The sequence below is a fragment of the Anopheles nili genome, chromosome 2, assembly GCF_943737925.1.
Source record: "Anopheles nili chromosome 2, idAnoNiliSN_F5_01, whole genome shotgun sequence".
Lineage (NCBI taxonomy): Eukaryota > Metazoa > Arthropoda > Insecta > Diptera > Culicidae > Anopheles > Anopheles nili.
Genome location: NC_071291.1, coordinates 69,831,385 through 69,856,887, shown reverse-complemented (window position 1 = coordinate 69,856,887; position 25,503 = coordinate 69,831,385). Strand labels below are relative to the sequence as shown.

Below are 25,503 nucleotides of genomic sequence, written 5' to 3'. Positions count from 1 at the left end.
AGCTAGACAGGAAAAAAAAGGAATGCCTGAGACGCCGAAAAGCCCCAGGCGTGTGCGATCGCCAAAAAATCGCACCCGATCGAGCCGAACCGATCGAAACTAATTTGGCCTTGAATGGCAATGTTTTTTAAATTTCCTCACACACAAACCCGAACGTTTGGGTGGCAAGGAGGGTGGTTTTAGGGTGGAATGTGTGGCCGAAAGGGAATCGAAATGATGATTCGAACCCGGTGAACTAGTGTTGGTGGAGCTTGAACCGATGGAAGCTAGAAGGGACCCGGCAGGGCAATAGAGACGGCTAACGTGAGCGGTTGGTGAGGGTTTTCTTAATTTGCAAAGAACGAACAACTGTGGAGGCCGTGCGTAGCAAGGAGAAAAAGGCTGAAGCGCTTCCAACGACGAGCTTCTTGATGTTCTACGTCTTGAACCTTTTTGCTGTAGATCGTGCATTCGAGATCGCTGGCGGATGGGATTTATGGTAATATGTGCCGAAATCCAGCACGAAACCGGGCGAATGGTTTATTTGGTCAGATGTTTCCGATCAGCTTTGTGCGGGTTTTTGTATCGTGACCTTAAGCGGCTCGCAGCTGAAGACGAGGCTTGCGCCTGCGGACTGAACCGATTCGATCATCATTTGATCGTACGCCAAGGATTCAGTAATTCGGCTAGTTGGGAGCTCATGGGCGAATTTCCTTTTAGCATGCAGCCGGCATTTATTCTCTTTTTAGTAAAGAATGGGGGTTCTTTTTAGTAAAGAATGGGCAAGGACAATTAGAGGTGAGATGGTTTTGTTTGATTCTCTTTCAAAATATTGAAATTTGGAAATTTAAGTACCATTAAAATTGTCATTGTTGCCATTAGAATTGTTGTACTATTTAATTGTTAAAACACGATCAGTTGTGACGCGTATTACGAAATTTCAAATAAATTGCTGAAAAGGTTTTAAAAGGGTTTAAAGGTTTTAATCTCACATTAATTAGAAATTATTTATATCCTGTTCTCGTAATATCTATGAGAATTAATTAAAGGGCAAGAAAAAACTATTTTAATAAATAGGTTTTAGATGTATTCTCTAGAAAAATTGAAGGAAAGTGAAAATTGGACGAGAAACATAACAAAACTATATCATTTTTACAATAAAATACTCAATATCACCTTTAAAACCGAGGGCATGATAAGCTTAATCATTAGTACACAATTTTCACACTCTATTACACAATTTGCAATAATTCGTTTTGATACAACATCTAAGAGAAAAAAAATCATGACTAACATCTTGCACGCAAGACGAAAAGAATCTAGCCCCGAATGCTTGAAGAAAAACCGGAAGAAAGTTCCGGGGATAGAAAGAAACGAGAGGCAACATAAAATTCCGCTAGCTGCGTTGCAGGAACTAACCCAAAAGCGACCATCGGGGGGGAGGGTGCGTTTGGTACACACGTACACGCACCCTGGACGATGACGATGCGTCCCAAAATGCGGTCAAACGCGCAGCCCCAAAAGCACCCCTTCGCGTGCGAAAACGTGCCAAACACATTTACGCAGCGACGATGCGCGAACGATCGCACGCACTGCGTGGAGCTAAATCAGGGGGAGGGGGTGGTTTCCTGGGGGGTGGCATCGAGGGGCGAGATCTTGTTCTTGGCCTCAACGTTGACGGGGCGTCCTCAGGCGGGCCTTCTAAGCCGACTAGCGTTGCGCGACGCACGTCGGTTCATTGGCCGTCCTTGAACGAATCTACGCGTCGGTGTGTGCTCGTTATTTTTGCGGACGCCTTTTTTTGACTATTTTTGCCCCCGGGGGTGAAACCGAGAAGGATGGAATTAGGGGGGCCAACAGAAGGGGGCTTCCGAAGGGCAACACGCGGAAGGGGCTCGCGCTGGTTGCCGAAATTAAAATCTCACGCGCGCACACATTCTTACGCACCTCCTGCGTATATGTACGCCTGCTAGCGAAACAGCGAACTCCAACCCCCAAACATCTGTGAAACCTTGAAAATTCGCACTGACACCGAAAGCGAAGAGAAGTGCGAAGTGCGTGCGAGAGAACGAGAGAAAAGCAAATCAGGTTGGGGCTGCCTGTTCCGTTCCACTTCACGCGCGCCCAGGGAGACCCCTCCGGTTGCGTGTGGGTTTTTCTTCTTCTTCTTCTTCTTCTTCTTCTTCTTCTTCTTCTTCGTCTTCTCTCTTCTTGAGAAGTGCGTAAGGCTGCCCAGGAAACTGGCACGCAACTGTGGCGTGCCTTTTGGGGTTTCTTTTTTCTAGGTCGCCCGCCGTTTGTGCCGTTTTGAATTTCGGGAACGATTCGCTAGATTGCGGTGTTTTTTTCTTCTTGTGAGGGTTGCGTTTTTTTTTCTCCCTCAATCCTACGCTCTCGATTTCCCTTTTTTTTGGCAGCAACTCTCCAGCATGCGTGTTCATCGCTGGGGTTGCGTTCATTATCCTCCTCGCGCGGTAACTCACGGTGATCGTGACGATCGTGAGAGACACAGAGATGCGTCTGAGAGAGTGCGAAAGAGAGAGACCCCCCCAATTCTCTTGTGGGGACAGCTGGCGTGATCGCGTGATGGTGGTGGGCAGCGTTAGGGGTTGATCACGTGGGTAGACGCGCGCGGGGGCCAAAAATTTAGATCATTGCCAACTAACTAAACACACCATCCGACGCGGGCAACGCGCACGCGAAAAAGGTCGTTGACCGCGACCGCGAACGTGGATTGACGTTCGCGCTTCGCGTAATCACACGCACACACGTACGCGAGATCGCGGTGGGCGCGTTGTTTGAGAGGAATTTCGGAACGGAAAAGAGAGAGACAGCTTCATCCCAATGATTCACACGGTGGATCAATCGGTGGACATTGCGTCTCGAATGCCAAACGGATCGGTGGAATTTAAATAGCTGACTTTAACTCTTCAACGGGATGTTTCGGTTGCTAAACTAAAGGGTAAAGTTAACGGAAGATGTGCTCAAACAACTAAAGCAGTATACTGAAGAAGAGGCAATTTGAATATTATTACAAATCGTCAATATCATCATCTTTTTTAGGATAGAATTTTTAAGGGTTTCAATAGATTTATCTAAACATTCGAGAGTTCTCGAATTTATTCATGTTTTGATGTAATTTCTACACGATTTAATTCCACCCACATGGTGCCAGATCCATTGTCCATTCCCGGATACATTTGCGTGCTCCAATTTTCTATGATCCCTGCGCTCACCCCTTCCATAAACCTCCAGGGAATAGAGGGAGATAGAACCTATAAATACCCACCCTCCCAAAACAAAATGCCTCCCACGAAGCTCCCTTATCATTCGCACACAAAGCCAACACCAAAAAAAACCTGCGGCCGACCTCGAACCCGCCAATGTGTCTATTTCAATTACGCACGTATCTTGGCCGCGTAACCAGCTCTTCGTCACATAACCCCCATCCCACCCCATACACCTGATCGTTCGAACCCCCGGGGGTGAGAAGAGCCATTTTTATTTCCTCCCTTTCCTTGCGGAAACCCTCCCCCCCACCAGTCACCAAACCATTACGCCACCGGGTGTGCGCGTGCAGCTGGCTCACGAACCAACGTTCAGGTGAGTGCAAAATGAGTGAAATTAAAATTGGCAACTTTTTATTGACGCTAATCAGCGGTGGCTGTCACGCGCCCGCCCAAAAACCCAACCCACTCGGCAGGACGATGGGTTCGTCCCTTATCGAGAGGCGGGCCGCGTGTTCGAACATGGCACTGAAATGAAACCGCGCTTGGTCTCGCGAAAATTCGGCGCGTTCGCGTGCAAATTGAAAACCCCAACGCCACCGCACGCACATTGGGAGTGGTATTCTTTTCTTTTTTTGGTCTTCTTTCACGCGGCTGTGTTAGGGCCCTCTTGGTCCCCAGGGCTAAGGGAAGGGCGCGGGTCGCAAAATGCAATTAGATTCCTACTTTACGGTACCGCGTACCCGTACACAACACAACAACACGTGTTCGGGTGCGTGAGTATGGGGAATAAAAATAAGGCAGCAGCCTCTTCCCAGGGTGGGATGAACGTTGCCACCGGGTGGGGTGGTTCTTTTGTTTTTTTTTTGCTCGTTTGTTTCCCATTTTTTTCTCTTCATTCCTAGGAACCGCCAATTAAAACTATCTCTCGCTTGTGTACGCGCTTTGTTCGCCCGATGCGTCCGCATGCACATGTTCAAAGGAAACGCTTACGCCACGTTCGCGTGAAGCGTCTGGGCGTGTATCGCTAATGGTTACGAGCGCGTTCAACGCCGGTTATCATTTTTGGGAGGGTTTTTGCTTTTGTGTTGACGTTTTTTTTTATGGAACGGCTTGTTTGGGTGCCCGGTTGGGAAAGAAATGATTTCTGGTGCCCGTTTCGATTTCGCGGAAAAGCATAAATTAAACGCAAAAGGCGAGTAAGGCGGCCTTTTGATGGCAAATTTATCGTCCGTGTAACGAGCGGCACGTGTGTGACGGGGGGAGGGACCCAAAAATGGAGGTGGAACTAATTTTCGCGCGCAAAACTGGAGCTCGTAAAAGCATTGAAAAGAGAAGCATACTGCTTTAAAAGACGATTGTTTAAAGGAGCATAATATTGTGAAGTCATAGTGAACATGTCATACTCAAAATATGCAGCGGAAATTTGAAAATGAAAGGTTGTTTTTCTTTTTGTATCTGTAAGCATCTTTTGAATAAACTTATCACCAACATTTTAATATTTTTGCTTCTGAAATATAAGGCATAAATTCAGCGGCCGTAAAAATTGAATTTAGTAAATTATAAATTTGCAAGTAACATTCGTTTTTGAAAGGAAAAAAAACGCATCGACATTTAAATATTCACCAATTCCCCAATTGGCACACTGACGTCAGCGTGCATTCGAGCTGGACTCGAAAAGGAACGTGAAATCGTTTGTCTGGCACTCCGATTTCGGCATTCATCCCACACACCCGCGCGTACATGCCGCATCGTCCTCTCCCTAGGCCAGACGACACTGAAAGTGATAATACGTTGATCCACTTCATCGCCTCGTAAACCCGACGAAATCCCGACGCATCCATCGCCATCAGGAAGTCCCATCCGCTCCATCTAAGCCCGGACTCTAATGCTCGGCATCAATCGAAGCAGCCTATTTCTTTTTGTGTGTCGTTTGCAACCACATGCTGTTACGTGCCGAAAAGGTGCACTCGAAGGGAGAATGAGAAAGAGAACGGTACTAAAGCTATCTCTCTTTCACCGACGCACTCCAAAAACGCCTGAACGATGGGCTCAACGGCAGCTTTCAACGCGCCGATGATGAATGTGCACTGGAATGCAGTTTGCACACATTTTCCCTATTATGGTGCAACGGGACGCGAGGCTGAACGCGTTCGTCGTCGACCATTTTAAGCCTTTCGGCAGCAACCCGACCATGGGGTGCATTTTTGCGCCACGTTGTATTGTGGGTGCAAAATTGTCATTTTTCATCGTCGTCCTTCCTCACTCGCGCTGTCTCTTTCATTCGCTCTCTCTCTCTCTATCGTTGTGCCTCGGTGCATGTTTACTACACTGCAAGGGCGCTGTTGTGCAGGCGAAATGGGACATTTTCGTCCCATCGGTGGCCACGGGCGACCGCAGAAGTAAATGCAACCCATCGAGCCTGATGGGGCCGCATTTACAGCATCAATAAATATGCATGAACCAGTGACAGCGGCGCGCCCGAAAGGCTCGCATGAACAATGATGACGAAACACGCGGCTCCCGATGAATCACGGCGTGAGTTGAGCGCAAGGATCGGTTTCATTAACGCGACCCCGGGGCGGCAAATGGTCGGAAAGGCAAAAGCTGTCAGGTACTTTACGTCGTCCTATCGGCTGGATCGCACGCATACTCTGCACGTCCGCGTTCGCGGGTCAGAATTCCTGACCCGTCTGATTGCGTCCCTTTGGGAGTGGCTTCAGGTCGGTGGAATAAGTAAATCATCCCGTCAAAGTTCCATCAGCTGGCAGGTGGAAATCATTTACGCGTCCATCGGGCGGCTAATGAGAGTCGGGAAAAAAGGATACGCAATCGTGGGCGGCCTAAAAGCTGTCTGGGTTGCGTCCCGAAGGGTTGCGAATTAGCGTGGAAATTACTGACAGACTGAGCTGGGAGGTTTTATCCATTTTTTTAGATTGGTTAGGAAATTGAATAATGGAAAAGCAAGAGTGCTCTCGGTGGGTTGTAGCTTCTCTAGCGCGGTGTTAAAGGTCAAAGGTTATTCTAGGCTCATGATATGCAATTTTATGAATAACAGGGTCCATGCTTACCTTTACAAAGAAATATGTAATTCTGAAACAAAATAGTACTATTAGCAATAACTTTAAGGAAAGGGTAAATGGAGAATGAAGCTAAAGTTAGAATGTTTATTAAAATCCGTGTAATCTAAGCACAAATTAGTTCTTTCTAGTCTCTATTTGATATGAGTTCGTACATTTGTTAGCATATTACGAGCTGCTAGCATTTGTTACGCATTGAACCAATCGTAACAGTTTCCCATTTATCATATACCAACCTGCCCTTCTTCCACACATTGGGCGCCATCATAGACCGATGGTTTCCCCGAAAAGCTTTCCCAAATTGCGGCAAACACAAAGCATTCGAAAGTGCAAGTAATTCGCCACACGGACCACACTCCGTTCGCTTGCATCCATGCTATCGCGGCAGCGCAAATCGCATACTAACCACATACCGACGTACTGAATATAAAGTGGCAAAAAGAAGGGCATCACTTCGAAGCGCGATGGAAATTAAGATAAAATGAAGATAACAATAGGACGCGTTGCGTGCCTCCTCGCGCGCAATCCCCGTTCACAGCGTGTTTACCCAGCGATGATAAAAACGGCAACCAGCCACAGTGGCATATAAAATAAAACACACTCATAGCGGAGAGAGAGATGATAAGTGCCGCGATGACTGTGAAACATCGGGACGAAGTTTGGATCGGATTGCGGCACATACGCGCCACGCACAAATGTGACTCCGATCGGAAGCTCAACGAAACGAGCATTATAAAAGTGGTGCAGAACAGCCGTTTCCGTGGGCTCGCCTGGTTGGGTGAGAGAAAAAGGACACGCCACGCGACGCAGTCACGTAGCCACACTAAAGGGTTAGCGGATTAGAACGGGAGGATTGCCCGGGGGCCGGGCATTAGCTTCACCGCTCGCAGGATGCGGTTGATTATTGCGATCATGCAAATCACGATGAGAGGCGTGTTAAAAGTTTCACAGAAAAGGGATAAAATTTTACTACTCACTCGTGCCGGAGCACAGGCCCCCGAGGAGCTGGGACGAGTTGGGACATGGAAGCGAGAAGCATTAAAAAGAAATCCTTTTCGCCGTTGGCCTCCGTCCTTCCCCATTTAACCACCATTACCCCCTGGCGCGCGTTAAGTTCGATTGAATCCCCAGTCGACGTGAAGGGCACGAATACGGAACGGGGCCTTGGTGTTTTCCGCCTTTTCACGATGAAAATTATCCTACCGATGCGAGCGAGACGCAACTATCGGGAAGTAGGTGGAGCGAAAGGAACGGCGAATCATGGCACACTAAATGCCTACGCTGATCCTCTCCGTGTCGTGACGCAATCGAGTAATGAACGCTCGGAACGCACGAAACTCAGTAGGCTGCTGCTGCCATTTTTCGTTTCTGTCGTGAGTTTTCCACCCCATCCACCGGGGTTGTGCTTTTCCGAAGGGGGCCTTCTAATTCGCCAACTATTTTCGAACGATGCGGTAAAACGATTTTATTATACGATTATGATTCTTCGCCTGCAAGCGTCCGTCCCGCTTTCCTGGGCTCGAACGGAAACGGAAAACCGGAAGGAGGTGGACATTCTTTGAGTCCTTCGGCTACGTTTCTCTCGTGGAGGCGTGGAGTAGGGAAAAAAGAGGAAAGAGTAACCCCCCAACCGCCAGCATCGATTCCGGCGCTCAATAAATTCCCAATCAGGCACGGCTTAAGCCCACTGCTGCTGCTGCTACTGCTGCAAAGCCAAACGGTTCTCTCGTTCGGCATCTTGAAGGGCTTCAACGCAACGGAACGCAACATCTGCAGCGGCGTTGCCTCGAGAAGCGCGCGTTCCATTGTGTACTGTCCTCGGGGCTCGTTGTTGGAGGACATAAATTCATAAACGATTTTCTGAACCCCGCAAAACCGATGCTTTGGCCTCGTGCTAGTGGAGTTTTTTCTTTCTTCTTTTTGTGAGTCTTCACGCCATTTTTCATTTTCTCTCTTTTGAAGAAGGAGGAGGCATCCTTGCTATCGGCAATGCACCTCGACGGAGGAGGAAGCCCGTCTGCGAGCCAATTTTGTGGCATAAGAAATACGGCTAATCAAACGGCGCTGACTGACCTCAACCTTCAGCTTAAGCGTCTTGTTGATCCTGGCACTGTCCTGGCAGGACTCTTTCCATAAGGACCCGGGAGAAATGAGACATGCCCGGTTGAGGTGATTATATTTATCGCTTTTGGTTGCATCGTAATCAGTTTCGATGGTCAGGCTTATCATTGGTAGACGGAAAAATGGACCCTGAAATATGAGTTGCCTTTTTCAATGCTGTGCTGAGCAAACCTTGATGAAAAAATGGAAGGGTAAAATGTGTTGCATAAACCATAATTCATGATTTGTTGTATGGGCCGTGACAAATTGCCCTCCACCAGCTGGGGTTAATTGGTTGGTGCGAAGAATATAAGCGTATATCAGCACCAGTAGACTTTATAAATTGATTTATACCTATGTTATGAACATGCGTTTGAATTATACCACTTGAGCGATATCATCATCTAAATTCATATAATTCATATAAGAGGATTGTAGCAATACAATGAGTAATGAGGTTATATAAATTTCTGCCTACGCGTTTACTCATTTGAAGTATCCAATTGAAAGAATTACACACTAGCAGTTTTTTAAATTACTGTCCACGTCTAGTATAATAATTTCAATGCAAATAGGTTTAGTAGTTTTTTTTTACATTACGAACTACCCACATAAAGCTCGTCAAGTAAAACTACATGGCTTTGAAAGACATTTCCCTATCGGACCATTTCATTGAAAGTCTCATCGGAACTGCATTAAAAAAACACAATCAACTCCAGTGAAAAATGCTTCCCAAATCTGCCTCGTGGCAAGAGTGCGGCCGGCGCGCTTTCCGTGCCTGGGATGCACAAATTGTTTCGAGCCATTCCGCTCGAGAGGCCATTCAAAACACACGTCCCTGAAACATGCAACCTGAAACCTGATAACAAGCTGCTAATGACGATGGCGTTTAAATTGCCTTCAAGTGTGCCCTTCTCGTCCAATAATGCCCACCCGGGTGCTCGATTATTACTTTCGATCTTGATACTGGCCGGAATGTTTGCCTACGGCCATGCATTTAAACATAATGTAATGATGGCCATCGTGCCTGCAAGATATTAGTCGCTCGCTGCTACTGCAGTTGCAACGGTGCGGCAGGAAATTCATCAACAGCGTGGTCCGAAAGTTGAAGGAGAAAAATAAACGTCATTTTCTTACCGAAAGTCACGAAGTAGGCCGGGTGGTCTAATAGGACGCAAATTATGTCAAATTTAAATCCCACTAGAACTGAGCAACAAATCAAAACGACCGGTTCTAATGATAGTAGCCACCAGGGTTTGTTTGAAATCCCGAATCCTTACCGAAGCACCGAAGTGGAGCGTGCGATAATTTGAATCCTTACGATTTTGCACACACCATCACGTATGATAATTCCCAAACCCGGGGTGATTATTCGGTTTGGCCCGAGTTATACCATTTTCATTCGCTTGATTCCTTTTTTGGCCGGTTTCAAGTCGTCGGTGAATTATTCTTGCCTCGCTTCACCGTCTCCTGTCGCCTTCTGGAAGTCCTGCGGAAAGATCGGCATGAAAAAAAAGTTCCATCCGAAGGCCAGTGTACTTTTTGCGTGATTCATAATGTATGAATTATTACTTTGCGCTATCGAGCGGTTGTGGTTCTTTTTCTTTGGCCTTTTTGTTTTGCCACCCAGCAAACGGAGCCACCGAATGAAACAAAATGGGCCGAAAATGAGCAGAGTGATAAAAGAAGCGTGACACGGCGCGTGAAGAAGAAGCAGCGAGGCGATCATTGAACCGAAACCATTACAATCGGTCCCTGGCGCATTAAAACCGAGAACGGACCACCGGACGTCGCCCCTGACGCGGTTGCGGAAATGAAACAATCCACCCGAGGTGGTAAAACTTTGGTGGCAAGTGACCAACGACCGGGCTCGTCCACAAATGAGCTTCTGAGGGTTACTTTCGCAGCCACAACTTTCCGGTCGGTTTCGGGTGTCCTTCGGCGAAATAAAGCACCGCAATCGGTGCCACCGGTTTTGTGGGATTTTTATTTTTTTGCTCCTTTATTGCCCGAGCTTCACTGAGGCTTCACGGCTGCTGGTGCATTAGAGGTCGTGTTTCCCTGGAGTCACCTGAACAGATAACTCACTCAAGCTTGCAGTCTGACGGTGCAGTTCGGCATTAAAACAACCCCTAGCTGCACGCGAGACCACACTCACACACACACGATCAAACGCTCGTTTTGCAGCCGCGCACACACACACACACACACCAGAAGTCCTTCCCGAAATCCCCAAGTCCCGGGCGGTCAATCCAGGCGGCACATTAGCCCACCACCGGTGCCGTATCGGATCGGCATCTCCATCTGATTTACATTATACGCTTATGACGACACATCATCGAACCGCAATTTTGTGTCGCATTCGGGTCCCATATGCAGGTGGTGGAGCTGAGGCGTAAGGACATCTTACTACTGGGGTGGTGGGAAAACCGCGGTCCTGGCGCAACATTGCAGCCGTGGTTTTTGGCGCAAGGACCAACCCTGCAGTAATGCCACCTCTCTCTAACCAGCTGGCCACTCTTCCCCTGAAGTTTGAAGCGATCAGCTTGAAGGGAGGGCATCGACATGATGCGCCACACCGATACGAGACTGGAACCGTGTCCAGTCGGACAAGCGTTTCCGCGGACACCTTCTCGCTCTCGCCGCACACCACGTGCAAAGTCCTCGAGTGCGAGTCCGGGGAGATCTGTCTCGAAATGGCCACCGAACACCGGGGAGGATGTTGCAACACATAAACCAACCCCGGCAGGGCGGTGTGGTACACATCAACAGCTACAACCACGGCGGCCTGCGAGTACGAGCGTGTTGACTTCAACCCAACGCGGCTCGTTGTGCTGATAAAATATTTATCCACTTGGGCATTTTATTATTCTGCACATATGTGTCAAAGCCTCTGCACTTTAGCTCCCTTCGGGCGTGTGTGGCACGCCACCTCGTGAGATGGAATCTGTTGAATCTGTGTGCGCGCGGTGAAGAAAAGGGCTGCGGACTGCGGCATATTACTGCCGCGCTGCTGCAGTATCCCGACCACCGGGCGTGTCCTGGCAGGGCAGAGTGTCTCGGATACACATATTACCAACCCCACCGATGGTTTCCGGGAAAACGCGCCACGATTTATGAAGATGTCGCCCCGTTGCTCCGACGGGGAGGCTGTTTCGGTTTCTTCGGTAAACTTTTTCCAAATGGAAACAAATGGGCGCCAAAGTGCACTCGCGACGACGGATGCATTCCGATGCATCTGCTTGCGCCACGGTGGGTTCTTTTCCGCAAAGGACGAGCGATTCCCGAAAGTTTCCCACTGCAACGGGACGACCCCGGTCCTGATTTATGGTTCTCGGGCTGGCCGCACATAAACACACGTAAAAATGGGACCGCCCTGTCGGTTTCGAGGAGCTGGTGGATCTGGTGGTCTTGCTTTCGGGTTGTTTTATTTTTTTTGTGTCTTTATGGCCGAGCCGAGACGCCCTCAGCTTGATTGCTTTCGCGACGCAATCGCGCGCGCCGTTCGATGTCCGTTGAGATTGGTGGTGGCCGATTTGGGGTGTGCTTAGATGGGTGAGACAGGAGGATTAAATTTAAATTTTTCACTCCGGTAATCGGGGTGGAGTGGATGCATGCATGGTTTCAATTCACTTTGCAGTTTGGTGAAATATCGCTTTGGTCAATAGGAAACACGAGGGAAGAAATACGATACATTTTCTTCATTTTGGAAACAGCTTGTCAAGGGGCATTTTGGACATTATTTTGGGAGCGAATCAGTAAAGATTAACCTTTGAATTTATTCGTCGAGCAAAGATTGTAATAGTAATATGAGTAGCTCAGAATTTCAGTGGTGTATCTCTAAAACTCATGATCACATTTGTTTAGCTTCTACTGAACGATTCGAACGTTCTTCTTCTATCTGGTTTCCTCAACAACACCATCTCAAGTCAATCAATCCCCGGTATGCACTTCTACGAATTCTCATTACCTTCCTGAGTATCCTTCGTGCATATCCTTTTGATCGGAGTGCCCTTTGTGAGTGCCCACGTCGGCGAATGAGTGCCGTGAGTATCGTCTGGTCGCCTTCCGGGTATGGCACGTCAGCCGGGCGCATGCGCCATGTTGCCATGTAGGGAAAACGACCGGGAAAATGGGACTTTCCACCGACAGCAAAAAGGACCTGTGGTCTCCTTAGTATCAACGGCCGTGTGGCCTAATGGAGAAGGCGTCGGACTTCGAATCCGAAGATTGCAGGTTCGAGTCCTGTCACGGTCGCGTGCGATTGAAGCTTGCTTTTTGTCGTTTTCCTTCCTGGAGAAGAGTTGAAGTACAAAATGAATGAAAGAAGAAGAAAGCATAGATAATTTTTATGCATCACTCGGTTCGTTCGATACACAGCCGCTGTTTCTGGTGAATATTTTCAGCATCAATTTATTCCAGCACCACGATGGAAGGTCTGATGAAGAGGAAACATTGACTTCTTCAACAAAAATCGGCCATTCGTCTCCTTAGATTTAATAAAACAAATTAATATTCATTGAATTTTGCTGATCGTCGGCAGAAGATAACCGGTCACGCTGTCCGTCTCATCCGTCTTGGCAGAACAGAAGGACGTCTCCGGTTCCGTGTTCGCTGCCAGCACGAACATCGGTCACGAACGAGGTCCTTAAACGGACCCTTGCTTAGTAAAAACAGCTTATTAGCAAAAACTGTGCGTCGCCAATGGCCATCACCACGTACAGAGCCACGGCCCCATCGAGTCTGGCCGGCCAGCACTGCTAATGGGTGGTCCGTCTGCTCAACCAGCGCACCCATCAAACCGGCTCACCTTGACCGATGGCACAGCTAAGCCCTCGGAACGATCCTTTCAATTAACAACCAACTCTCTCTCTGTCGCTCGTACCGAGGACTCGCTTCAAGTACGTTATAATTATAATCGACGAGGGAAGGTAGGGGCCTGCCAAAACCCTGTTCCAGCTCCCGTTATTCGAGGGTCCTATTAGTTTTCCTCGCACCCCAAAAAAACACCGAAAGGGCTTATTAGCGAAACAGCGGGAAAGCCGGATCGTTACATTGCGAATTTCGCGGCCATTCTGCACGATGTAAGCGCGATTACGCGCGCGCCCCCCGGAAGAAAGTTTACGATTTTGGCGCACCATTTTTTACGATCCTTTTCACTCTCTCCACCCCTCGCAGCGCTTTTCCGCTTCGTCCTTCGTCCTCGGACCCACCGAGCGAGCATTCTATCACTCGATCGAAACAAAACCCGACCGCATGTTTATCGGCGGGTTAAAAACATCATGTCAGGAAGTGCGCCATCACAGATGAGGTTGTTGGGGGGGGGGGGGGGATTGTGTGGGGAGGGTTTAAGGGAGTAGAGGTAATCAGGGACATCAGCTCAGGAGGGAAAAGGGGACGCGCCTAGTAATGCGTGACCACGGCGATCCGCTTTTTTGGCACGGAAATGAGGGAAATTATCGGATAACTTGCCACCCAACCGTGGAGCGCAAAGGTACCACATACACACATACACAGACACCAACACACTCACGCACGCATACACTCGCTCGCATGCAAGAAACGCGTGCAATGGCCGCTTCAGCCGGTGTGCGGATTACCGGTGGTTATGGTTTCGATCGTAAATTCCCCACTCAATCCAGCACGCGCTGTATGACTCGAACCTGACTCGTTCCCTCGTGCCCCCCCCCCCCCCCCCCGGTGTAGTCCCTTCCACCGGGTGGATGGGCAATTTTGTGGCCCTTCCCAAAACTGAACAAGGCCCTACGGTCCCGTGCCTTTCCGTGAGCCACCATGCGCCTCCATGGCGTGTTAGGAAATCGAGCAAAACTCGAGCAGGGCGTAAATAAACGGGGATTATTATTCATTGATCCTCAACCTACTCACACACATACACACACACACACGTGTGCTTGCACACAGGTCTCCGGAATTGATACAGCTTTGCAGTTGGCGCTAGCGAACATTCAAATTACGACCGGTAGGGGCATAAAATTGTTCTTGTAGACATAGGTTTGAATGGGAAATTATGTTGCGGTCTTCGGCACTACCGGCAGCGAAGGGAGAAGGAAGCAGCTCCTATGCCGCACCTGTCGAACCCGTACGTACGCGTATATTCTAATGGACTGCGACATGGCCACCACTTCCCTGAGCGAGATGCGGCCACTCTCGGTCACAGTGTGTGTGTCGTCAGCATCGTTAGTCAAAAAGTAGCTGATGTTTGCATCCATCGAACGTTCGATAGGGTTTTACTGTTCGGACCTGTATCGCCATCACTCTAACCGCCACCGGGCCCGAAGGGACTGCCGAAGGGATTAATCACTCATAATCTTAACCGCATCGGTTAACCACGCATGCCGGCACCGAATGGAGGGTTGAAACCTGAACGAATGGGAATGGATCGGTTTCGGAAGATCGACCATATATCGTTAAAATTGAGTAGCAATCTTATGACTGCACATTCTTGGACGAATTGGAATTGGCTATAACGTGGCAATGGCGTCTTCAGGTTGCCCGTTCATGGCCTACTATGCATTTTTTCTATGCCAGTACAATTTTCTTGCTGATATTGTGGCACTTATCTTGACTTAGCATATTGCATATTAAAAGGTAATACAGTTTATCGATTTTGTTGTCGTTATTATGTGTTTTGGGATTACAAATGCTTATCAAAATTTAAATAAGACCTCGATTTATATGCTTTTGAAATGGATTTTACCATTTTCCTGGAAATTTCACCATTATTCGTTGAACCAACCAAAGGAACATATTTTACTCGTACGCTAGTTTCCATTCCCCTGATTTTAAATACTGGAAAATTACTATTATTACGCGCAAGGTCTAGGCACGGAAATAAAAACGTCCAAGATACAATCAACCGGCACCGTTGATTTGAAAATAATATCTCAATCAACGGGCCTCGTGCGACCGATACCAAGCCACGCCGCGGGGAAAACTAATAATTATTTGCATTTGCGCGGCGGTTCCAATTAATCAAAGTTCAGCAACGACCCACCGGCCATAATAGGTGCAACCGGTATACCGGCAATGCACTCATTATCCAAACATGTTACGTACGGCCGCTGCAAGCCGGAAACCCGGAAGCCAGGAAGGAAGTTGAACTCTCATTAATTTGTTCCCCGTTTGCGATGATTAAAACTTTTGCGGATCGATCCGCTTGTCCGACGGGACCACCATCCGGTTCTTGGACGGTGCACTCCTGACCCGCTGCTGGATCGTTGGTCGCTTAGGGTCGTTTTCCTGCGGGGCCAAGAAAAGAAAATAGAGCAACAATGGGGGAAAGTCTGTGTCTGTGTGTGTGTGAGAGAGAGAGAGAGAGAAAAGAGGACATAAAGGACGAAACTTTCCTTCGCAACTGGCTTGGGTGTGCGTGCCGAATACCACCGCCACCGAGTGGTGCACGCTGGTGTGCGAGGACATTATTTATGAACTGCAGTCATTTGTTTGCCTGCTGCGCGGTGACTCGCGGCCCACTTGGGACGAGAACCGTTCTCATGCCGGAGCTTTTCTTCTTCTTCGTCGCCATCGGCGTCTTGGTTTCGCCTCGTAGCGAAATAAAAACGACATCCATCTTGGGCGAAATGGCGTGAGCTTTGTAATTTTACCAGCGTTACAACGGAACGGCTGAAACTCCCTTGTGGAACGAGGACTTGGTGTGCAGTTTGTCGCTGATCTGGGCTGCGATGGCACCGGAAGCTTGCTACCGCTTTTCGTGCGATCTTGGCCAGGAGCCCGAGTGCATCGAACCCGTGCGGAGGAAGTAAATTTAACTCATACGCGTCTCGCTTCCTTGTTCCCTTTCAGGCAGCGCGTTTCTTGTCACGCATTCGCAACAAAAGCAAGCGAAATGTGCTGATTACCATTCGCGCTCTTGCTTCCACACAAATGCCTTCTGCTTTGCGTTGGAAGGACCTTTTTTTGTTTTATAAATTACGATGGTATAATATTTATTAGTTACGTTTTGACGAGAGATAAAACAACTCTCCCTACCAATGATTATAAGGTTGACAAAATGCGTAAATCGTGTTTCAAGTGCGATCACGTCAGGTGAACCGATTGAACAACAAACCTCTTTAACGAATGTACCTTTGCTTTGGGGAATTGAAGAAGATAAAAACATAAATGCGAAGAAGCAATGAAATGATTTCATCCGTCTGACTTTGGGGACTAAATCACGCATATCGAGAATTCTGATTCTTTCTTCAAAGGATGCCTTAAGTCCTATGTTCGTATGCTTTTTCTATGTTCGTCATGAGAATTTTGTGATCAAAGCTGTTGAAAATTATTTAATTATTCAAATTTCACAATTTGTTTGTACCAAAATGAAAAATTGCTTTTTATAATTTCAAATAATGTGTTGCATAATGCACTAATGAAGATATATTCCGCTTTTTTCCTTTCAGAATCATGCCGGAAGAAAAGTGTCTACCCGTTCAAGTGCTTTTTGTGCATCCCTTCTGAATATGGAGGTGTAATAGTCTCAAATTTGTGATCAAAAGAGAGTGTGTAGCGATAGTGAGTAATAGCGTTAAAGTGCCTTTCGATAAAAGCGGTGTTAAAGATCAGCATGTGACGACAATCAATCACAACAATCAACAACGGCACAAAAAGCGGTTGGAGCATCGAATGAGAAATAAGGTAAGTTTAACACTTTCAACACTACTAAACTGCAAACAAATCCTGAATCCAGTCGCATCTTGTTCTACTGTAGAGTACGACAAAGACTATCGCTTAGTTTTGTTTGCCTTTTGCGCAAGCTAGCCTAATGCGCCACGGTTGCACACCGCGTGCGTGTACGTGTGTGCTAAGCGTAGCAAAAATGGCTGCATTTCACAAAGTTTGCGTCCTGTTTTCCCTCGACACACACACACACACACGTGTGCCCTCCTCCCCTTTCTTTACCACAATGGGAGGGTTCGAAGTGCCTCTTGAAGCCACGGAAAATGCCACTTGCTCGGTTGGGAAACTCCACATGTGAACTTCGCGCTCCCATTTACCGGGGCCTTTTTTCTCCTCCCCCACGAAACAAGCCCTGGAGCGGGATAAAAGAATAAAACAAACAGGCACACCGCACCCTTCTCTTCCTCACCAAATCTGCCCCCCCCCCCCCCCTTCTTGCTTTCTCTCACTCCCGATCCTGAATCCAACCGCCAGCAGCAGGCGACACCGAAACAACAGCCGCAGAGGATTCTTTCACATTTTTACAGCATTACCATAAATGCAATCATAAATTTTCTCATGCTCCCCTCTCCCTTATTCACCCCACCCACCCCTGTTGCACATCATTTCCAAAGCCCACGAGCCTCGGTCGCGTTGTTTGGCGAGTCACTTAGGCCCGGTGCAGCAATGGGCAAAAGAAAACGAAAATAACGGGCGAACGGAACGAAACCACAAACCACGGGGTGGGCGTTTTTTTTCTTCCCCCTGCGCAGCGCACTTCGCGCAAATCTGTGATGTTTAAGCTGTGTGACAAATTATGACAAGGACGTGATTTTTATTCCTTCTAATAAATTTCGCAACAATCTGCGCTCCGGCGGGTGGCGGTTTTGGTAGCGTTCTCTCTTTCGTTCGCGTCCTAGCCGAAGCCCTTCGGAGGTTTGTTTTTTTTCCCTCTTATTTGCCCGCTTCCTCAGAGCGGGCCCGTGTGGGTTCTTTGCTAAATTTTACTTAGCCCAAAATGTGTCGCCCTTACGCGCCGAAAGTAAACACGCCGCTCGCTGCGCATCCTCCCAGGCAGGACGACGTACGAAACCGAGCCTGGAAGAACGGCTGGCAAACAAATCCCCGTGCAGGCGAAAAAAAAACCCGTGGGAAGGAGAAAAGCCGACTTTTCCGTTTGCGAGTGTTTTGTTGGTAATTTTTCTTTTTTTTGCCAGCGTGAGGGTGGTTTTCCACATCCCTCCCAGCAAGGAGTGTGGCATCGTTTCATGTCCTTTCCGGCCACCGTTGCCACGCTGGTAAGTGATACATTTTTATTGAATCGTTGAACGCCGACAAATGGGACTGTTGCACATGTGCCCAAGCCACCCACGCCAGCCAGCTCACCCCGTTTGTTCTCTCTCACTCTCTCGCTCTCTCTCTCTCTCTCTCTCCCTCTGCTGGGAGTGTGCGAATTATCACGTGTCGTGTCGAGGCGGGGACGGATTTTTAATTCCATTGCAGAGGCCCAACCACGGTTCGGGTTTGGTGTTTGTGTTTTTCGACGACCCATCGCGATGGTTTTATTTAAAGCCACGTTCACTTTAGTGCCGTGTTGGCTGGCTGTGGTGTGTTTGTTTTTTTTTGTCACTTCCGTCGGAAAATTCGATCAACGCGCGGTTCAAACCCGCTGACCGAATTGCAATTCCACCTCCCGCAAACCGATGGGCAGGGCGCGGCCGTTTGTTTGTTCCTGGCGTGCATTATTCAACTGCATGCCGATCGGTTACAGTGAAGTAATGCAATATGCTCGCTGCTGATTTGTGGTTCGTGTGGCAGGCTGAGCGAGTTATCCGTTTTGTTTGGCATATTAAATTTTATCGTTTTATTTTGTTTGCGCATTTTTTGTTTGTTTGTCTCTGCTTTATTCATTTAAATTTTCATTTTTTAGTTCGTTCACCCTGTTTGGTGCTGATTGAGACTGTGGTTAGTATTAATTTGCGGCGTGTTTTTCACGTAATCAATGTTGATTCAATTTCTATTTCTCGAGCATAAAAAGAAGCAGAAAAAATACGAAAAAGCTGTGGTGAAGTTTTTCCAAACCCACAGAATAATATTATCGTCAACAACATTCCAACACATTCAAAAAGGATGCAAAAATGTCCTAAATACAACCTAAATTAACAAACAAAAAAACAACCTCCAGGCTCGATATATCAGCTACATTATTTTGTGTTATATACGTACGATTGACATACCGGCCCATCGGCTGTCGGACATGCCAGACTGCAGCCTTATAGGTTCAATCCTCTCAGCAAAACCCAACGAAACGGCTGTTCCCCACTCGGTCCAAATTAAATACCCCTTCTAGGTCGGCTTCCACCAACGAACAATCTGAGAATCAATTTCCGCCCGCTGCCGGACAACCCCAAAGCCCGGCAGTTGCGTCGAAACTGTCGTAAAGTAATGTCAAATGACTGCCAAACAAACAGCTCTCCAGATCTCCATCGGTGATTAACTTCAAAGGCACACACCCGAGGGTCGGTCCGCGAGGGCCGCAGAAGAAGACGGGGCACAATCGTAAAATAAGAAAGGCTAAATTGTGGAAATAGTTTTCCCCCGTTGCAGTGCGGCTTGCGAAGCGTGCTCGAACTTTTCACCACCGTGGCCTGTTTGGTTTCCGGCGACCAGCGACTCTGCTGAAGTCGGTCGTAAATTTGGCGACGAGCTCGAGTGTTGAAAACTAATTTCGACAAAATTGTCATAAAAATCTGCTGATCCGTTGCAGCCTGGCTTCGAGTTGTCGGAAAGCGGAAGCGACGCTTCGGGGCGACTCGCAAGCAACTCGATTGCAACTTTGATGACCGGGTCTGGTTGTTCTTCGGGCAACCAGAACGCCGTTCGCATGTCAAAAACCCACCAGAGCATCCTCGACTGCGTGAGAACGAACGAAAGAAAGATAGAGAGAGAGGGATTGTGAGGGAAAAAAAAGAGAAAGCTCAGAGACAAGCAAATACGTGCAATCGGAAGGCCGTTGAAAAATTTGCGACCGATCGAAAATCGCGCGGCCATAAATTATTTCGCCCGCCAATCCGGGCCCCGTACTTGGGGGCAAAAAAAAGTTCGCTTTTATGCCAGCCACCGGCAGCCGATCTTCAAGGCGGAACCGGATGAGGATGGCCACCGGCGGCAGGTTCCTATCATTCACACGAAAACGCATTGCGTACGCTTCTGGGGAGGGAGCGTTTTTTTTTTGCGTGTGTGTGTTTGGAAGAAGCTGAACTTCCGCCACAGGAGTTCAGTAGGTTTTTGGGATATTAAAAATTCGTTCGAAAACTGGTGTGCCATTTCCACCGGGTTTATTTGTGCCCCTCGTGAGAGCTTCTCCTGGCACTTCCTTCCAGGGGGCCCCGCGGGTGCGCTTTGTCTTATTTGGCTGCTTTCCTTTCGATGGAAGAAGAAAAATCGTAGCTAAAACAATCCAACGGCCGACGACAGTGAGTCTGCGGCGGATCCAATCGAACATCCACCGGTTGGAGGATGGAAACCTCCCCAGAGGGGCCACGAGAGGGAAAGTGGGGAGCGATTTTACAACAATCAATTTATCTCCCGAGTGCCCCGATGCACCATTAACAAGGCACCCGACAGCAACGCGAGCGGCGATGGAAGCCTTCGAGGCCTTCGTTCTAGGGACGGCTATAGTAGGGAGGAAAAAAGGAAACCTCCCCAATCCGTAAGGGAAGCCGAAACCGGCGAAAGGAAGGAAACCCGAATATCTGTCGCCACCGGGCCGGCTACGTGCCTTGTTTCCGTTTGAACGTGCGAACGGCCGACCGGCCTTTGGTGGATTGTTTTCTCTCGAGCTGCTGGGTGGCTGTCCGTTTTTTTTTGCTTCGTTGTTCTGCCGTTTTCTTTAGAGGAGGAAAATTTGCTACCCTCGACTGAAAAGTACAGCTGAACCAACAGGGGACCCGAGGTTTGAGGGCAAGTGGGCCCGCAAATCCGAAGACAAACGGCCTATGCAAAATCTCGAAGGAGCGGAGCGTTCTCGTCGATCTGCCACCAACCGGGCCGGCGATCTCGAGTAAGTTGTGGAGATGATAAAAATTCCAATCATCGGAAAAACTCACCACCCGGTTGGTTGGTGGGAAAATGGGGTGGCCTGCGTGTCAGGGTTGCTTCCGGAATGGGAATGTAGGCTTGTCCTGGCTCGGGCAGTGTGTCACATATCAGATTTTATGCCACTACACGCCTAACCGGCGGAGAAAAATCGTCCCAACAAACCATACGGCGGAATGCCGATGCAAAAGGATCACCAGCCGAGCCCCGGAGTACATTTGCTTAGCACCGGGTTTTGGCCGCTGGCCGCTCGGTTTTTCCTTAGTTTTCCTGCCGTCGTCCGTTTGGTGTCCGTTTTTCCGACGAACGCCGGCGTTGTGAAGACGCGTGCTGAATTCCGGAGTTTTGGAGTTTTCGGAGCCGGGTTAAACACGCCGGCGGACGGTTCCTCGAGTGTCCTTAAGAACGGCACGAATTTCTACGCCATCCGCGTTCTCGCCCGAGCACGTCTGTAATTATGTCACAACTTCCACGCGCTCGGTGCCGTTGGCATCAATCTCGTACTGGCAACGCAGGACATGCGGACATTTTGACGGTCCGTCGAGTGTTACGTGCGGAATTTCTAATGCCGATCGCGCGTAGAGGGCCGATTTGAAAGCCTTAAAGATGAGGATGGGCGCAGAAAAAAAAACCCCATTCCGTAATAAACCGGAATCCATTTAGCCGCGTTGGTTAGTTCCATCGAATAATCCCACTTTCAGCTGCTCATAAATAAAAGTGAAGGACTTTCTTGGTAGGCTTTTGACGCATGCAAGCTCCTCACGCCAGCAAAACGGCGTAATTTTTCACGATCAACTGCGGCTGATAAAATCAATCCGCGCCCGGGAATTAAACCATTTGCGGTTGATTTATTCCGGCAAATAAATTACCAAGCTCTCCAACGCTTGTAATCCGTTCGATCGGTTCGATGTTGGAATGATTTTTGTTTGCCACTGCACCCGCTGCGGGTGATTGTCACGAAGCTTTTTCGATTGATTGACCTGATCGGGCTGCGGCCCACTCGGTGTTACATGGCGAGCGTTTTGCCATCGGGCACACGCACTTACGGTTGGGTCGTAAATAATACTATCTGCGGGATGCATCGGATGCAACCGACGTCAGCGATAAGCACCCGGCCGCCCTTCGGTGGCAGCATAATCTAACTGGCCGTTTATCAAATTGGCGCCAGCCGTTAAAAATCGCACATTCTCACGTGCGTGCCGTAAAAAAAGGGTGAAAGAGTCTGAATGCTGCCCGGTTTGACAGTACGTGGCGCACTTTTTGACACCGGACAAAAGGCTGAACCGCACAAATGACGCCACAATTCAATGGCGTTAGAAGAGCGGGATTTAAAAATCGCACGCACCCAACCGTAGTAGGCCATGAAGTTAGAGTGGTGGATTTTTATCTAACCTCCTCCATGAAAAAAAAACCGTTCGATGTTGAAAGTAAAAAAAAGATAAAAAAACATCCTCTATTGGGAGAGATGGGAGAGAAAAAAAGGATGTAAAAACACACATCCCGCTATCAATTGAGCCAACCTGCAACCCCTCTCGGGGTCATCCCGCATGGTTCCCTCTCCCCACGGTGGCTCCTGTTGCATCGTTTTATAATTTATTTGCTAACGCAGCCCAAATCTCGCCCAACACCACGGCGAAATGCCGCACGGCCGATAGAGCGATTGAAATGCGGCATATTACACCGCTGGCTGGGGAAAGGGTGTGCCAAAAGGAGAAAAAAAGAGGCGAGGGTGCAAAAATCATCCCCATAACAGGTGTCGCGTTTGGGGTGTTATGCGTGGTGCGAAAAAGGTTGCAGAGGGAACAGAACAGCAGCAACAGCGGCAACGAAGAAATAAAAAAAAACGCGTCCAACGAACGCTACCAGCCAGGACTATACTTTGTCACACTGACCACCACATACGCACGCTCGTGGTTATCATTTTTGCTCAATATATCATCCCGCTGTCTCTCACGCGGTCGTCCTGGGCGCGTCCTGGCTGTTGCAGGGGTGAAATAGGTGTGACGCAAAAAAAAGAGAACTCAAAACCCCACCAAATAGCGCGATCACGAATGGTGTGTCAGTTAGGAGGGAGGTTTTACGGCCAAATGAAAAACCACCAAAGTTTGCGATCCAAATGACCCGTGTGTTGGGGTTGCGTTTTGGTTGCGCGTTTCGATCGTGACCCAGGATTCGGGTGGAAAAGATCATCACCCATGCATGTGCTCTCAAACTACTCGTCCATTAGATACTATTACGAGCGTAGAGCCACGGGAAAAGGATGAGAAAACAAACAAAAAAAATGGCACTTCTGGTTCAACTCTCATGACCATAAGGACGAGTTCGCTCGCGCTGTATCCCTACGCGGTGGGTAGATTTATTTACAACATCAAGCCGATAAATTTACAGCACGCAGCGCCTCGTCGACGAGTGGATAAAAACCCACCGGACTACCGATGCGGCGAATAAAATAATCCGCAAACGAATTTTTGTGCCCCAAAGCCAGCCCAACCATCGACATCCACTGCAAAGGGTGAACGGAAGGCAGCAAAAAATCAAACCGGGGGGAAAAATCGGCCCTTCTCACCCCGATGGGGTTGCAGAAGAGGGAGTGGTCAGTTCCCGACAGAGGCACCGCGTCAACGATATGGGTCAATATTTACTCCACATTCATTCGCCAGCGCCCCTTCCACGTGTCTCTTGTTGCTTTGGCGTTGCTGGCGCAAAACGAACCACAAACCGGATGGAGCCCGTGCAGGTCCTTTCCCAAACGGCTCCACCGTGCTCCCGGTGATGCAGAAATATTAACGGGGTCTCCTGGAACGGGAGCTTGGGACAACATGAGCAACAACAACAACAACAGCACACACACACAAAAACAACGAAGAAGCCAACCGAAAAACAAATCCCAAACCCGGCGTTCGCCTTATCTGCATTGGGAAAATTGAAAATCTGCAGTGTGGTGGCAAAGAGCAAACAAACACCATCACGCAAACGGGAAGGATAATTGGGCAGCGGAAAGGACCCGCCCGGGTGGGTAGGAGAGATTTTTCGGCCGCTCGAAGAAGAGTGCTGCAGTAAGTCGTAAACAGGCCGGCCTTGTCCTGCGAAGGGCTGGAGATCCTTGACGTTTTTTTTTCTTCTTCTTCTTCAGTATCCTCCAGCCTCGACGCAAGCAGGGTTGAAGCCAGTGTTGCCATGATAAGTCAGACCTGTGTCGGGTGTTAGTGTGCGTTTGTGTGTGTTTTTATCGATGTGCGCTTTTTCCATGGCATGCTGCGCTTTGCGTTTGCCGGTCAGCCAGGAGCAGGGAAGCCTTAAGCTAAAGGACAACGTAACTGCAACGCGATGCAAACAACGGGCAAGTGCGTTTATGCACTTACGAGGACACGTATGCGTGTGTGTGTTGCGGTTTGCGCCCAATTTCGCTAACGACGACGAGGTGCACCCATTCCAGCTGGGGGGGGCTTCTTCGGTGGGAATTTCTCCGGGTTTTGCGGTAATATGCCGTAAATCTCCTTTTCGCACCGAAAATGGGCTTTGGCGGGTATCTTCTGGTAGGACGAAAACAAAACCGGCCAGCTTCTACCGTGGCCCGGAGCCAACGGCGCACGCAAAAGCCTTTTTTTTCCCCCAGCATGCCACCGTCTTACTTTTACCCGCAACCGGAAGCATGCCCCCAGCCGTGCAGGGTTGCATGGTGTTGCACTCGCGAAGAGTGCGGTTCCCCTTTACGGACCACCGGAAGCCGTAGATTTCGGGCAAGTTACGCATTCACAAATCAAACCGTAGTTTACAGAGCGCTCCGGCGCACGTATGGGTGCAGATTTACTGCAATTTTATCGTCACCGATCTCACTGGAACGGGGGGGGGGGGTCTGATGAGAGTCGTGCGCTCGTTGGGAGGAAGACAAAAAAAGCTATCCTTGGAACAGCAAGCTGATGTTGGGCACGGAAGACGCCATCCTGATCGGATGATCCGCACGTGGCCGCTTGGTGCCTACGAGTGCAGCAGAACAAGGCGCCTTTTTTCGCAAGTCAAGTTTCGCAGCTGCTCTACGGAGAACGTCGGGTTTTCGAGGTTAACTGTGCATTAGGGTAAGTTTATGGCGTGGATTTAAATAATTACAACGGACGGCTTACCAGGTTGTAACCGTACCGTGGATGCGGCACGTGAAGTTGGCACTGCAACACTTGCGTTGTGCTGACGTTTTAGTACATGCTGGAGAGGTAAAAACAGAGACGCGTGGAAACTAAAATGTATATTTATATACGCGCACGAAAGGGGTAGCAAACCGAGCCGTTACGATGTAAAGGTTTTACAAACCTGCAGAGCTCCTTTCGTGGGCAAACAAATGAGGC

At 48.7% G+C, this 25,503-nt stretch overlaps 1 non-coding gene across 1 annotated transcript; it reads left to right on the top strand.

Moving 5' to 3' along the window:
* Positions 1 to 12,570: 12,570 nt before the first annotated feature.
* Positions 12,571 to 12,643, top strand: Trnar-ucg (transfer RNA arginine (anticodon UCG)). Its single transcript has one exon. It is a non-coding gene; the product is annotated as a tRNA-Arg (tRNA).
* The last annotated feature ends 12,860 nt before the right edge of the window (positions 12,644 to 25,503 follow it).